Source organism: Rhipicephalus sanguineus, chromosome 10 (genome assembly GCF_013339695.2).
Source record: "Rhipicephalus sanguineus isolate Rsan-2018 chromosome 10, BIME_Rsan_1.4, whole genome shotgun sequence".
Lineage (NCBI taxonomy): Eukaryota > Metazoa > Arthropoda > Arachnida > Ixodida > Ixodidae > Rhipicephalus > Rhipicephalus sanguineus.
In genome coordinates this window covers 16870129-16882525 of record NC_051185.1, presented here as the reverse complement: position 1 = coordinate 16882525, position 12397 = coordinate 16870129, and positions in this window count along the sequence as shown.

Below are 12397 nucleotides of genomic sequence, written 5' to 3'. Positions count from 1 at the left end.
AAGAATAATTTCATCGGTAACAAAAGTAAGCTGTTGCGATCGTCAGCGGGTTGTTTCTGGAGTTTCACCGGCTAAAACTTCGAAGCAGTGAGAAGTAGGCTTTGCTACGTCGTCGGCATCAAGCCGGCCGGCGGCCGGTGTGAGAGCTGCGCCGGCTACGCGCTCGCTCCGACCACCGGCAACGCTTGCTTCTCGGAGTGTCACCGAAACGATGTTTCACCGGCTGCAATTTCTAAGCGGTAAGAAGGCTTCGCTACGTCGTCGGTACCAAGCCGGCGACGTAGCGAACTCGCACCGCCACACCGGTCGCCGTGGTGAGTTCTACGAGCTCGCACCGGCCACCGGTGAAGCAAAGAATATGTTTCACAGAAAATAAAAGCTGCTGGAATGAATAAGCTTAAATTGTCTCTTTTGCGCCATGCAACCACGCTGTCAAACGTCTAGCGAGAAGGCGAGCGCCGATACGAGACAGATTGAACCAACGTGCGACCGCCGATGTACTGCGAGCAACAGGAACCGCGACTACGAGCCGTCTCGTTCGTTGTAAGTGCATCGTTCCGTAGCTTAACGCGGACAGCGGACTCGGATAGCGCCAGTGTGTGTGTGTAAAAAAAACGGCGACGAAAACTGTACAGCAGCAAGTATTTTGTGATCGCGAGCTGTCGTTCATCGTATAGCCGTACCGTACTCCTGGGAGAGGCCTAGCGACGCCGTCGGCCACAACGCGGTATATACCGACGGGGCGACGCATTTCTTCGCCGGTGTTGCTCGTGAATGTGTGCCGCTGAAGCGTTCGTGCACGGCCGCTCGTGGTTCGTGTACGATTATGTGCATTTTACAGACTCGCGCACAGTACTGCTAAGGCGGATACATCCCATGCGACAGAGTGCCAGCTGATAATCAAAATTCGCTAATTAAGATGGCGTTGAATGTTAGGCGGGTTTATAGTAAAAGATAGGTGTGCCTCAGTGGTATCTATAAGCTCATCACAAATTTACACGTACGCCATGAATGTTTGTTGCTTAATTTCGGAGAAAGAAGTGTCCCATCTGAGCCACATTGGAGGTCAAGATGTGGTGCCTATATATACTCGGTGACCAAAGTTTGGTTGTGAAGCGCTGGTGGTGAGTTATTGTCAGTGTGAGTGTTGTAATACTTTGCGAACGTTGTGTGCATGTTTGTGTACGTGTGATCCAGTTTGCGCGTTTCGATGCTAATTTAATTAAAGAGCGAAAAGCATTTTTTTCTTTTTGATGGTTATAAAAATTTACTCCCATATTTACCTGGAAAAGCTCCCCTATGGATGTAAACAAAAACTCCCCTTTGTCCATCCAAAAACCCCGTCCTGTTGGGGAGTAAATTTTTTACTCCGTCCGGACGGTGTTTTTAAAACCCCCATCAGGGCGTGCGCTAGAGGACAAGCCATTTACTCCCATCTCGGCTTATTTTTGCTAACAGTGAAGCAAGCATCCATTAAAAGCTTTGAAGTGTCGTCCATCAAGACTTACAACGACGATTCCTACACGCATGATAGACACGCAACGAAAGCCACATCAGTGCCGATTAGCCGGGTGCCGCCGACGCGTCCAGCAGTTCCAGCGGCCCGTTCTAGCGCGCGGCGCCGCGCGCCTTCAGTACCGAGCGACTGCAGCGCCGCCGCTACGGTCGACGCGGAAGGCATCAGGCGGCGAGGCGCGTTCACGCCACTCGATAGTTCTAGTACACTCTAGCGCGGTCATGCCGTACTCCGAACTTGAGCGATTAGCTCACTCGGCCACGCTGAACGCCTTGTCGCCTGTGGTAAGAAAGGGTTTATCAATTTACCGCAAACATTTGAACGACCGCGCTTCAAAAAACGCGTTAGGGAACAATGTTACGCCAATTGCGGCAAGTTGAGAATGGCTTCAAACGAAAGCTGAGTGTCAGGACTACATGTGATTTCCTGACCATTAACATAACTTGCTTAGTTTTACGACAGTGACCATTTTTGTCTCGAAAAACAGGCCACATTTTTCGCCGTTTCCATAGACTCCCATTGTACAATCTTTAACTGCTCTGGGAACAAAATTGAAGCTTACTGCAACATGATCGCAGCAGTCCTCTCGTGCGTTTAGGTTCCCAGAAGCGCTCTGTGGTCTGCGTTTTTCAACATTCACCCTCTATACTTAATTATTCGGGAAAAACTCGCCAGTTCCATTGAAAACGCGCTAGCTTCGCGCCGGGGCCGCCAGGGGCGCTGGCTGTGATGTGTCCACAAAAGCTGGATATGAGCAGCGACAGCTTGGGCGGCGAGTGCGATGCGGAGGTCTCCCTCCTCCTCGTTTCTCGACTCTCAAGCGTGAGTCAATGTTTACATTTTAGCCAGCGCTGGGTCATAGCAACTAGCCGGTTTTACCCACGTCGTCATGCAGTGTCAGTGTGTGTCAGTTTATGGGATTTTATTGTGCACGTAACCCACCTAGTAACTGGGGGAGTGCCGCGGCCGCCCCCCTATACCCCCCCCCCTTTCCGGTGTGCACGCCTATGCGCGCGAGGTTAAAGGGACACTAAAGAGAAACAATGAATTGGTTTAGATTGATAAAGTGTGCTCGGAGAACTCTTGTGTAGTTTATTTCACCACCAATTAGAGGAGAAAACCAAGTTCAATGTTTCTGTTTTAAATTTCGCGCTGAACTTTGTAATTCGTGACGTGAACGATTTCAAAGAGCATTTAACGTATTTTGGCGCCACTGGCTCGACGAAATTTCCACAAACTCGTTATGTCAATTCTCTGGCCCCCTCAGAGGACAATGCACTTGCAACCGATTAGGAACTACGTAGGCCCAAGCAGGCGCCGTCAAAAATATGTGACGTCACGGCAAATGGTACGGGAATTCCAAGGTGGCGTCACCACCTGTATTTTCTTTTTGCGCATTTTCTCGCTTACTAAGCGTCTTCTCGCAGCAAGCGTGGTGTTTTTGGTATCGTGGAAGACTACTTTACTAATTCGATAAAAATCGTTTTGCTCTTTAGTGTCCCTTTAAGTCTACGACAAATTTGTTCCGAGGATGTCCGCCTGCAAGAAAGAGGAAGATTTGTGTATGGTAAAAATTATCATCCATGATCCATCTGCCATCACGGTGGGCTTCTATTGAAAGACAGTTAATCACTACCTGCCAACGATACCGCTTTATAGTATTAGTCATAGGAAAACACGGTAAAATGCCCCCCCCCCCCCCTCCCCCATTGCACGTATCTTCAAACTTTAAACAGTATAGTTAGCAGAGTGCTACCTTCATATTTTATTGTTACGTTACTTCTTACCACGTGAAGACATTTGTATCTGCGTATATACGCGAACACATACAAACGCACGCACTAAATAGGCATATAAAATGTAGTTGAACCTCCTCCCCCTCCCCCAGAAAAAAAAAAAATGTCTGGTTAAACCCCTGCTTCCCTGCTTCGAGCAGTCGTCTATAAACGGGTTCGTAATAGGCATACATTCAGACAAGCGCTAATCTGGGGCCATCTGCAGGGGCGAACAATATAGCAGCCCTTCCTCCCATGCAGTTCATGCGCAGCTGGCTGGTGCGGCGAAACCACAACATTCGAGGCCCGGCACATATACAAGCTGGTGAGCTTAAGACGGAGCCCTTCGCTATAAAAATAGAGAGTGGTCAGTTTCCTAAACATGGGGTCACCTCGCTGTCGCTTCCGTGTAGACGGAAGAGGGCTCCTCCTATGAATTACCATTTCGCTGCACCTGCCGCCGTTCGGCTGCAGCCCTCTCAAGGTTCGCTTCCTCCGCGGCGGTAAACAAGCCAGCTGCGGCGTGTTTCGCGAGGCCGCGTGCATTGACGTCTGGGCGGTCGGCCAACTCGCCCGCCTCGACGGCAACATAGCGCCAGACGCGCCAGACTGTATGTTGACGGTCAAAGCTATAGCCGCGCTATGGGAGGGGCGCGGCCCTGCGTTGTTAAATGGTCTCTCGCCCTGTCGTTCGTGGTTACGAGTGAAGAAAAACAGCGCTAGAAAGACGGGACAAAGAGATGACACAGACCACGGCGCCGCACGTCTGCGTCTTTTCTTTGTCCCGTCGCTTTAGCGCTGTTTTACCACTCGTAATCGTGAACGAACCAGCCCGAACGCGTCACCCTACTGCAGTTCGTGGTTGGTTGGAGGGCAACTCGCTTCATTCCGCGTTATTTGTGCTCTTATGCGCTGGGAGCGTGCGACGAAGACGCGATGGAGGATAAGAGCGGCGGCAGAGTCCGCATTCTAGAGGAAGCAGCAAGGTCCCCCCGACGGCCGTGCCGCAGCCGAGGGCACTGCATGCCGCTCTGTAACGCTATGGTGGGGTGTTTAGAATAACAGGGAGCTGAGCTAGTTGCTAAGTATTCATTCTAAAAAGACAGGGCGTGCAAGCACGGACAGAAGAAAGAAGTCAGGACACCACAAACACCGACATAGGAATGAAGAAATGCGTCTGATGATTGAGGCATGGCATATCGAGAACAGTGGTAGCGCATGCGTGAGCCAACCGTCGATTAACTTGCATAAAGATGAAATCAAATGCCTTAATAGTTATCTTTCGCGTAGGCCCCCACGCGTGCCGGATTGATAGGTTCGCCTGTTGCATGAGCATGCGCAGATAAGTTTTCATGCCTTCTTTCTTATCCGCCGTTGTGCATCTATTCAGTTGTTAGTCGGCGTTTGTGGTGTCCCGACTTCTTTCTTGTGTCCGTGTTTGCACTCCCTGTCTTTTTAGAATGGTGGGGTGTTTTAGGCTGAGCTGTTCCAGTTGTTTACAGTACAGTAAGTACGGAAATACCATGCTGTCGTGGTCGGCACGTCTCATTTTAATCCGCAAGGCCTGTATCGGCAACTATAGTCACATGTCGAGCGGAAAAGCTGCAGTAAGACGGGACAAAGAAATCAACACGGACCGCGGAGCTGTGGTCTGTGTCCCGGCTTTATTGTCACGTCTTTTTAGCGCTGTTTCTCCGCTCGTAATCATGAACCAACCGGCCCAAATGCCTACCCTACTGCAATCATATCTCATCATGTTATACCATACACGCATCGAGTAACTTCCGCAGCTAAAACTGCTAATGCAGCCTACTAGAGAGTTTTAGTGTGCCGGGAACCTCAAGCGGCTTGCGTACGCAAGCCCTTTCGTTCCTTTGTATTGTCCTCGGGTGCGGCTGGGAGTACAAAGGAACGCAAGAGCGTGCGTACGGAAGCCACTTGGGGTCCCCAGCACTAAAACTCTTTATTAGAGAGTTTTAGAACACGCGCTTACCCTCTAATAGAGAGCTTTAGTGCCGGGAACCCCTAGCCGTTGGGTCCCCGCGTTCTTGCGTCGCATTGCACATCTCCCCGCTTTCTTTCGTTCTCCAGCCGCACCCAAAAAAGAGCACAAAGAGCACATACGTAAGATGCTTTGGGGCCCCGTCACTAAAACTCTCCATTAGAGAGTTCTAGTACGCCAAGCTGCTCGCGTACGCACGTTCTTGCGTAGCTTTGTACTCCCAGCCGCACCCGTGTAGAATACAAAGGAACGTAAGGGCTTGCGTACGCAAGCCCCTTGCACGCCCCGGCACTAAAACTCTCTATTAGCACTGTTCGTTCCAGCGTGACCGCAGTTCCCAAATAGCTCGCATTCCACTCATTCGCAGCTTAGCTGCACCCTAAACGTGGCAACCGATAAATGTGATTTTCTGCACCGATAGCAAGGGTTACCCAGGTTAGAATTTATGCATTCAAACCTAACGTAACCCTTACTTTACAGGTGCACAAAATCACATTTATCGGTTACCGCGTTCAGAGTGTATCGCGCCGCTCTTTGAGTTTCGAATGCGGTATGCCAGTAGAGTGCGGTGTGTTCGTGCGTTTGTCAACCACCGTGTCGACCGAGTATACAACTAGACACGGCTCGTGATTGATTGATTGATTGATTGATTGATTGATTGATTGATTGATTGATTGATTGATTGATTGATTGATTGATTGACTGATTGATTGATTGATTGATTGATTGATTGATTGATTGATTGATTGATTGATTGATTGATTGATTGATTGATTGTGTACCTGCGCCGAGTGAGTGAGCAGCAGGAAGGAAGCTACTTCGCAACAAAACAAACAAGTGTGACGTCAGACGAAGAGCTAAGAATAAAAAAAAAAAAAGCGGAGGCGTTGAAGAGGGCGTTTGTCTTTGTCAACGCTTGTTTATTTCCCGGCCCCGACGAACACACACGTTGGCTTGTTAACGTTGGTGAAAGAACCAGGCAGCACTCAAAAATAGATTGCGTCACCGAACAAAACTGGCAGCGGTGGCTACTGACTTCACAGAGACGTCATTCGGCATTTGAAACGCTGTCAAAGCCTGTCACTTGGATCTCACGGGCAGTTTCTTCCCCTTGACGACAACATTAGAGTGCACACGTCGTCTACATATGGCTAGTTGCTACATACAGCATAGGGGAGTCAACTGTGGTGCGCCTCATTTAGCAGAAATTCTAAGCTCTGTAGACGTAACAATGATGTGAGAGGAGTTAACTCTTTCGGCACACAGGAACATGCAATAATAGTAATAATAATAATAAGTGTTAGGTTTTAACGCGCCGAAACCACGATATGATTATGAGGGACGTCGTGGTGGAGGGCTCCGGAAATTTCGACCACCTGGTGTTCTTTAACGTAAACCTAAATCTAAGTACACGGGCCTCAAGCGTTTCGCCTCCATCGAAAATGCGGCCCCTGCGGCCGGGATTCGATCCCGCGACCTTCGGCTCAGCATTCGAGCATAGGGACATGTGGTCAACCTGTGCTGTAATCAACACCAGCAGCAGCAGCAGCATGTCCACCTCAGGACCCGATGCAAGGCCATATAAGCAACCTCGAAAACGCCATATGTATTGCGTCAGCCGAGTGTTTTTTTGTTTGTTTGTTTTTTTGTCGGTATGCTAAACCCTCTTAACCCATTAAAATCTGAATAAACGTAATGAACACGTGTATGTCGTTAAGGAGAGAGCAGGAGAGGAAGAAACAAGATAGGAGGTTAGAAAGTTCTTAGACCAGCTGGCTACCCTGCGCTGGGGAAACGTGGAAATGGGAATGAAAATGTTTACAACTGCTACTAAGGTAACGTCCGAGCAAGTTCATAATTTCCATTTCGAACATTTTAACTTCAGGGCAGTCAGGCCAATCTCTGCGCTCTATAAGTAATGTTCGGTAATCTATGTATCTGTCCGTCCGTCCGTCCGTTTGTCTCTCTACCTACCTACCTCATAATCTATCTATCTATCTATCTATCTATCTATCTATCTATCTATCTATCTATCTATCTATCTATCTATCTATCTATCTATCTATCTATCTATCTATCTATCTATCTATTTATCTATCTATCTATCTATCTATCTATCTATCTATCTATCTATCTATCTATCTATCTATCTATCTATCTATCTATCTATGATAGACAAGTTAGAATTAGCTGTAGCATCGAAAGTTATACTAGTTGGTACACTAACGTGTTTGCTGCAGCGCGAAGGACGAAGACGGAGAATTAACATAACTAATGCGCACGACAGCGTCAGTGCTGCGCATTCTGTTTCGCTGTCCATGCATGGTCTTTTCGCGCTGCACTAAAGACGTTACAGCGAGCCAGCCTTGCGTCTAATCTAATCTATACGTACGTCAATAGATTAGAGGGGGCTAACTTTGCATCCGATACGGCACAGTGTAGGCGGTCATTTTACGGCAGACCCCGCGGAAGCTCGCACTCCGGCGACGGCTGAATGTTTACAAGGAACACGCTCCGCCGCGTGACGCACGCGTGCTAAGACAGACCCTGACCGAGAGAGAAAAAATAAAGACAGAGATAAAATAAAGGAGAGAAAACCCACTTGCCGCGGCGCGGTAATAAACTTCCGCGCATCGACACTCACGCACGCACACACGCGCCGTCCTCAAAGAGACCGAGCCGCTCGGGAAGCCGCACGCGTGTCGCGGCGGACGCAGTGGCCAAATACGTATACGACCGTGGGTGGGTGGGTGGAGGTGGCACCGCTCGTCAAGGCTGTTCCCTCATTCGGTTTGTTGCTTCTCGGAGTGCACCGCCGGGATCTCTCGCCAAATAGTCCGGCAGGCGGCGCTCGCTTGCGTCCATGGGCGTGTAAACACACGACCGGCCCCCGTCCCTATACACACTCCACTAGCACTGGAAATCCCGCGAACAATCAGCGCCTTGGACGAATGCCACGTCAATTTTCGGGCCCGCAGCTCCTTCCTTCGTCCCGTCGGGAACTTGTTCTATGTTGATATAACAGACTAAGCGCAATAACGCGAGTGGTTGGGCTGCTGTATTGAGTGAAGTAGTACAGTAACGAGAGCGTGACCAGGAGCGGTGGTCTTATTAAGGCGAAAGCCTTAGACGCCTCATCGAACGCGAAAATTGACCGTCGGCAACACGACGGTCACATGATATGATGTGACGTCATCATGGCGTCACTGCCATACGACGTGACGGCACCGTGACATGGTTGCTTGGTCAAAGGTGGGTCGATCACCGAGGCAGTGCAAAACCACGTTAGGTGCAGAAGGCTTTCAGAAGGGAGGGGGGGGGGTAGTATCAATACATCGACTGACAACAAAAACTATCGCCATCGAATCGTCTTAAGTGAATGCATAACGGACTCTGCGAGTTCTTAAAATAATATCCAACAGAGGAAGAAAGACGCGAGGAAATGCAGATATCGAAGTTAACCGGGCGCACGTGTGGTTTGCTATCCTGCACTGGGAGAGAGAGAGAGAGAGAGAACGAAAAACACATGAGTAGAACTTTCCCACGCCGTCACGTGAGGAAGAGTCACGCGACCCGAGCAGAATTAAACGTCACGTTTCCGCCGTACAGTTTGAATGAAGGGAAAGGTTCTGCCTGGCATTGCATAAACATCGCTATTTTGCCGGCGTCATTGGTTGGCCCGTGTCACCGGCGCCGTGCCGCTTCTCAGTTCTAACTATTTCGCCACCATCACTTCTGCCAGAACCAGGGTCGACAGCGGCGTGCCGCGCTCTATACCAATGACGTCACACGTCACGTTTTCGATCAGGTCACGTGATTCTACCGCATGCGCGGCGTCCGAAAGTTCCCCTATTACTCTCTTTTATAGGGTATGACAACGCCCTGAACGCATGGTCCCAGGAAGGCGCGTGTTCGCTTACAAGCAAGGTCAAATTCGCACTCTTCCCAGGAGAGAGAGGGTTGTAGATGGGCAAAGATACTATAAACACACACACACACACACACACACACACACACACACACACACACACACACACACACACACACACACACACACACACACACACACACACACACACACACAACGTGCCAACATTCACGCTAGGATTTGTGGTGGGCGTGTCGCCCGTGGCCTCCTCTGAAACGACACGCGACTGATGTATGCTTCCTTTGTGACCCCGTGTGACCTTGCTGGCTAGCTGTCCGCGTGCGTCGTTCGCCGAGTGGTTCTCCAGAGAGTGCGGTGCCGGGCCAGCGGTGATTGAAATGACGCTTATTATTACCGGAGAAAAACAAACGTCCACGTCCACTTCGCGGAAATCGCTCCAACTTAAAAAAGAACACCGACGCAGAGAACAGAAGACGGGAGAGGCCATTGTTCTAGCCGCTACCCTGTCTTATGCGTGATTTTTAAGGCGAAAGCTTTAGATGCCTCGCAAAACGCGAAGAGTGACCGTCGGCGTCAACACGAGTGATGCGGAAAGTCGTCGCGTGGTGGAGTCACCATATGACGTCACCATGACGTCACATAACGTGACTTCGCGTGATGACGTCATTCCATGACATCGTCGTGTTGTCAAAAGTGGGCCGATCCCGGAGGCAGTGCCAAATGAGGCGCAGAAAGCTTCCAATGCCGCCGATCCAGGAGGCAATGCAGAGCCACGTTGGATGCAGAAAGCTTTCACTTCGGGAGGGGGGGGGGGGTGATGTGTCGAATATACTGAGAAGAAAATGAAGAAGATTGTTATCGCCTTCGAGTCATTTCAGGCAAATGCATGACAGACCGTGCGACCTTCGCAGCAAAGGCGTATATGGTTAGGAGGCGGGAAACAGTGCCGGTCCGTGAGTGCGCATAAACTATAACGGAGAAGAAATGCTGGCATACGATACCTGAAGGGGTCTCCGTGCTTGCGCTAGCTTCTGTTTAGGTTTTGTCAGCGTATATAGCCATGGATAATACCCGCCGCAACACGAATCGCTACCCACAAAATCCTTTAGGTGTTCTTAATAAATAATAATTGTTAGGTATTGACGCTCCAAAACCACGATATGATTACGAGGCACGCCGTAGTATAGAGGGCTTCGGAAATGTCGACCACCTGGGGTTCTTTAACGTGCACCCTTAAATCAATGTGCACGGGCCTTTCTTAATATCCTTTAACCTAACGTCACCGAACGCAAAAGTTTAAAGCACGCATCTCTTAAAAGTGGTGATAGACAAATCAGAAGCTACAACAGAGGACACTTCGATAGATCCCAGCTCGAGATACACACCGAGTCTGCATGTTCCGGCTTCCCTGGTTAACGCCTTGTACTGAGTGTTTGGGGCAGCGATTTTCTTTTTCTTTCTTATTTATAGGTTCCGTTCATTCGCGTTACTAACCCACGTCAACCAAGTCACCCAGAAGCACACTGTTATGATAATTTCGTTCTTGGAATGAATGAAAAACTTTATTGGTGCAAAGAAATTCTCCCGGCGAAGGTGGAGCCCTCAGTCCAGGGCCCCTGTGGCCTTTGCCATCTTGCGCGCTCTGTCGATCAGCTTGAGCTGTTCTTCAGGCTTCGAGCAGGACAGCGCAGCCTCCCACTGCTCCGGTGTTGGTGTGTTGTTTATTGGCACATCCTTTGAGTGTTGGCAGGCCCATGTAACATGATAAAGTGTTGCATGTTCCCCGCATAGCGGGCATTTGTTGTCGTATGTAGTCGGATAGATTTTGTTAAGTAGGCTGAGATTTGGGTATGTATTAGTCTGCAGCTGTCTCCAGGCAACCGACTGCTCTTTACTGAGGTCTTTGTGGGGAGGAGGGTAAATCCTCCTCAGGGCTCTTTGATGTTCTAGAATTGCCCCATAGCGTCTAGTGACTGTGTTTGGTTCCCCGTCGTTGTGCGCCCCCCGGTTGGCGTATGCTCGGGCGTTGGCGTCAGCACGCTGGTTCCCAGTCACAGTTTCATGGCCTGGTGTCCACGTAATGGAGCAGCACGAGAAGGTGATTTTTCTCGCCTTGAGTATGCGGATGGCAGCAGTGGATACGCGCCCGCTGCTGTATCGTCTGCACGCTTCTTGCGAGTCCGTAACTATTTCCGCAGTGGATTCTTTGCCCTGGTGCGTGATGGCGAGAGCGATCGCTACTTCCTCAGCCTCGAGGATGTTATTGCTTTTGATCGAAGCGCTATTGACTTCCCTAAGCTGGTGATCAACAACGCTCACTACCGCCCCGGAGTGTTCTCTGTATGTGGTTGCGTCAACGTACAGTACATCTGTTCTCCCTGTGAAATTTCTTTCGTGTGCTTCTGATCTTGCCTTTCTTCTGGCCTTATGTATTTTCGGATGCATGTTTCTAGGTAATGGGCTGACCTCAATGATCTGGCGAATGTCCTTCGGTATACTCTCTGTATTGTTAATTTCTCGGCAAGCATCCCTCATGCCCAGTATCTGCAGCGTGTACCTGCCCGTTGGAGTCAGCATGAGTCTCATTTTCTGCGCAAGCAGGTGCGCCTCGATGTGTTCTTGAACTGTGTTGTTTATGCCCAGTTTAAGGAATTTTTCCGTCGAGGTGTTGACTGGTAGTCCGAGGGCGCATTTGTAGGCTTTCCTAAGGATTGCCTCTAATTGTTCCTTTTCCTGTTGGAGCGGTGTTTGGTAGGGTGCACTGTATACAATCCTACTGACCACGAGAGCCTGTACAAGCCTACACGTGTCCTCCTCCTTCATACCTCGTCTTCTGTTCGAGATTCTGGCGATCATCCTCGTAATCTGCGCTGTGGTGTTTGAGAGCTGTCTGATGGTGTGGTCTATACGGCAGTTACTTTGTATCCACATGCCTAGGATCTTAATTTGGGATACTTCCGGAATCTTCTTCCCCCCTATGTAGATGTCTATGGAGTTTTGCAGATTGTATCCTCTTCTGTAGACTCTGAGAACCTCGGATTTCTCCGGGGAGCAGTCAAGTCCGCATTGTCGGATGTAGTCGTGGACCGTATCTGCGGCGCGTTGCAGAAGGTCTTGTTTTTGTCCTAAGGATCCCCTTGTTACCCAGATTGTCACATCGTCTGCGTAGATGGCATGTCTGAGTCCTTCAATTTTTTCGAGGTGCCGTGCTAAGC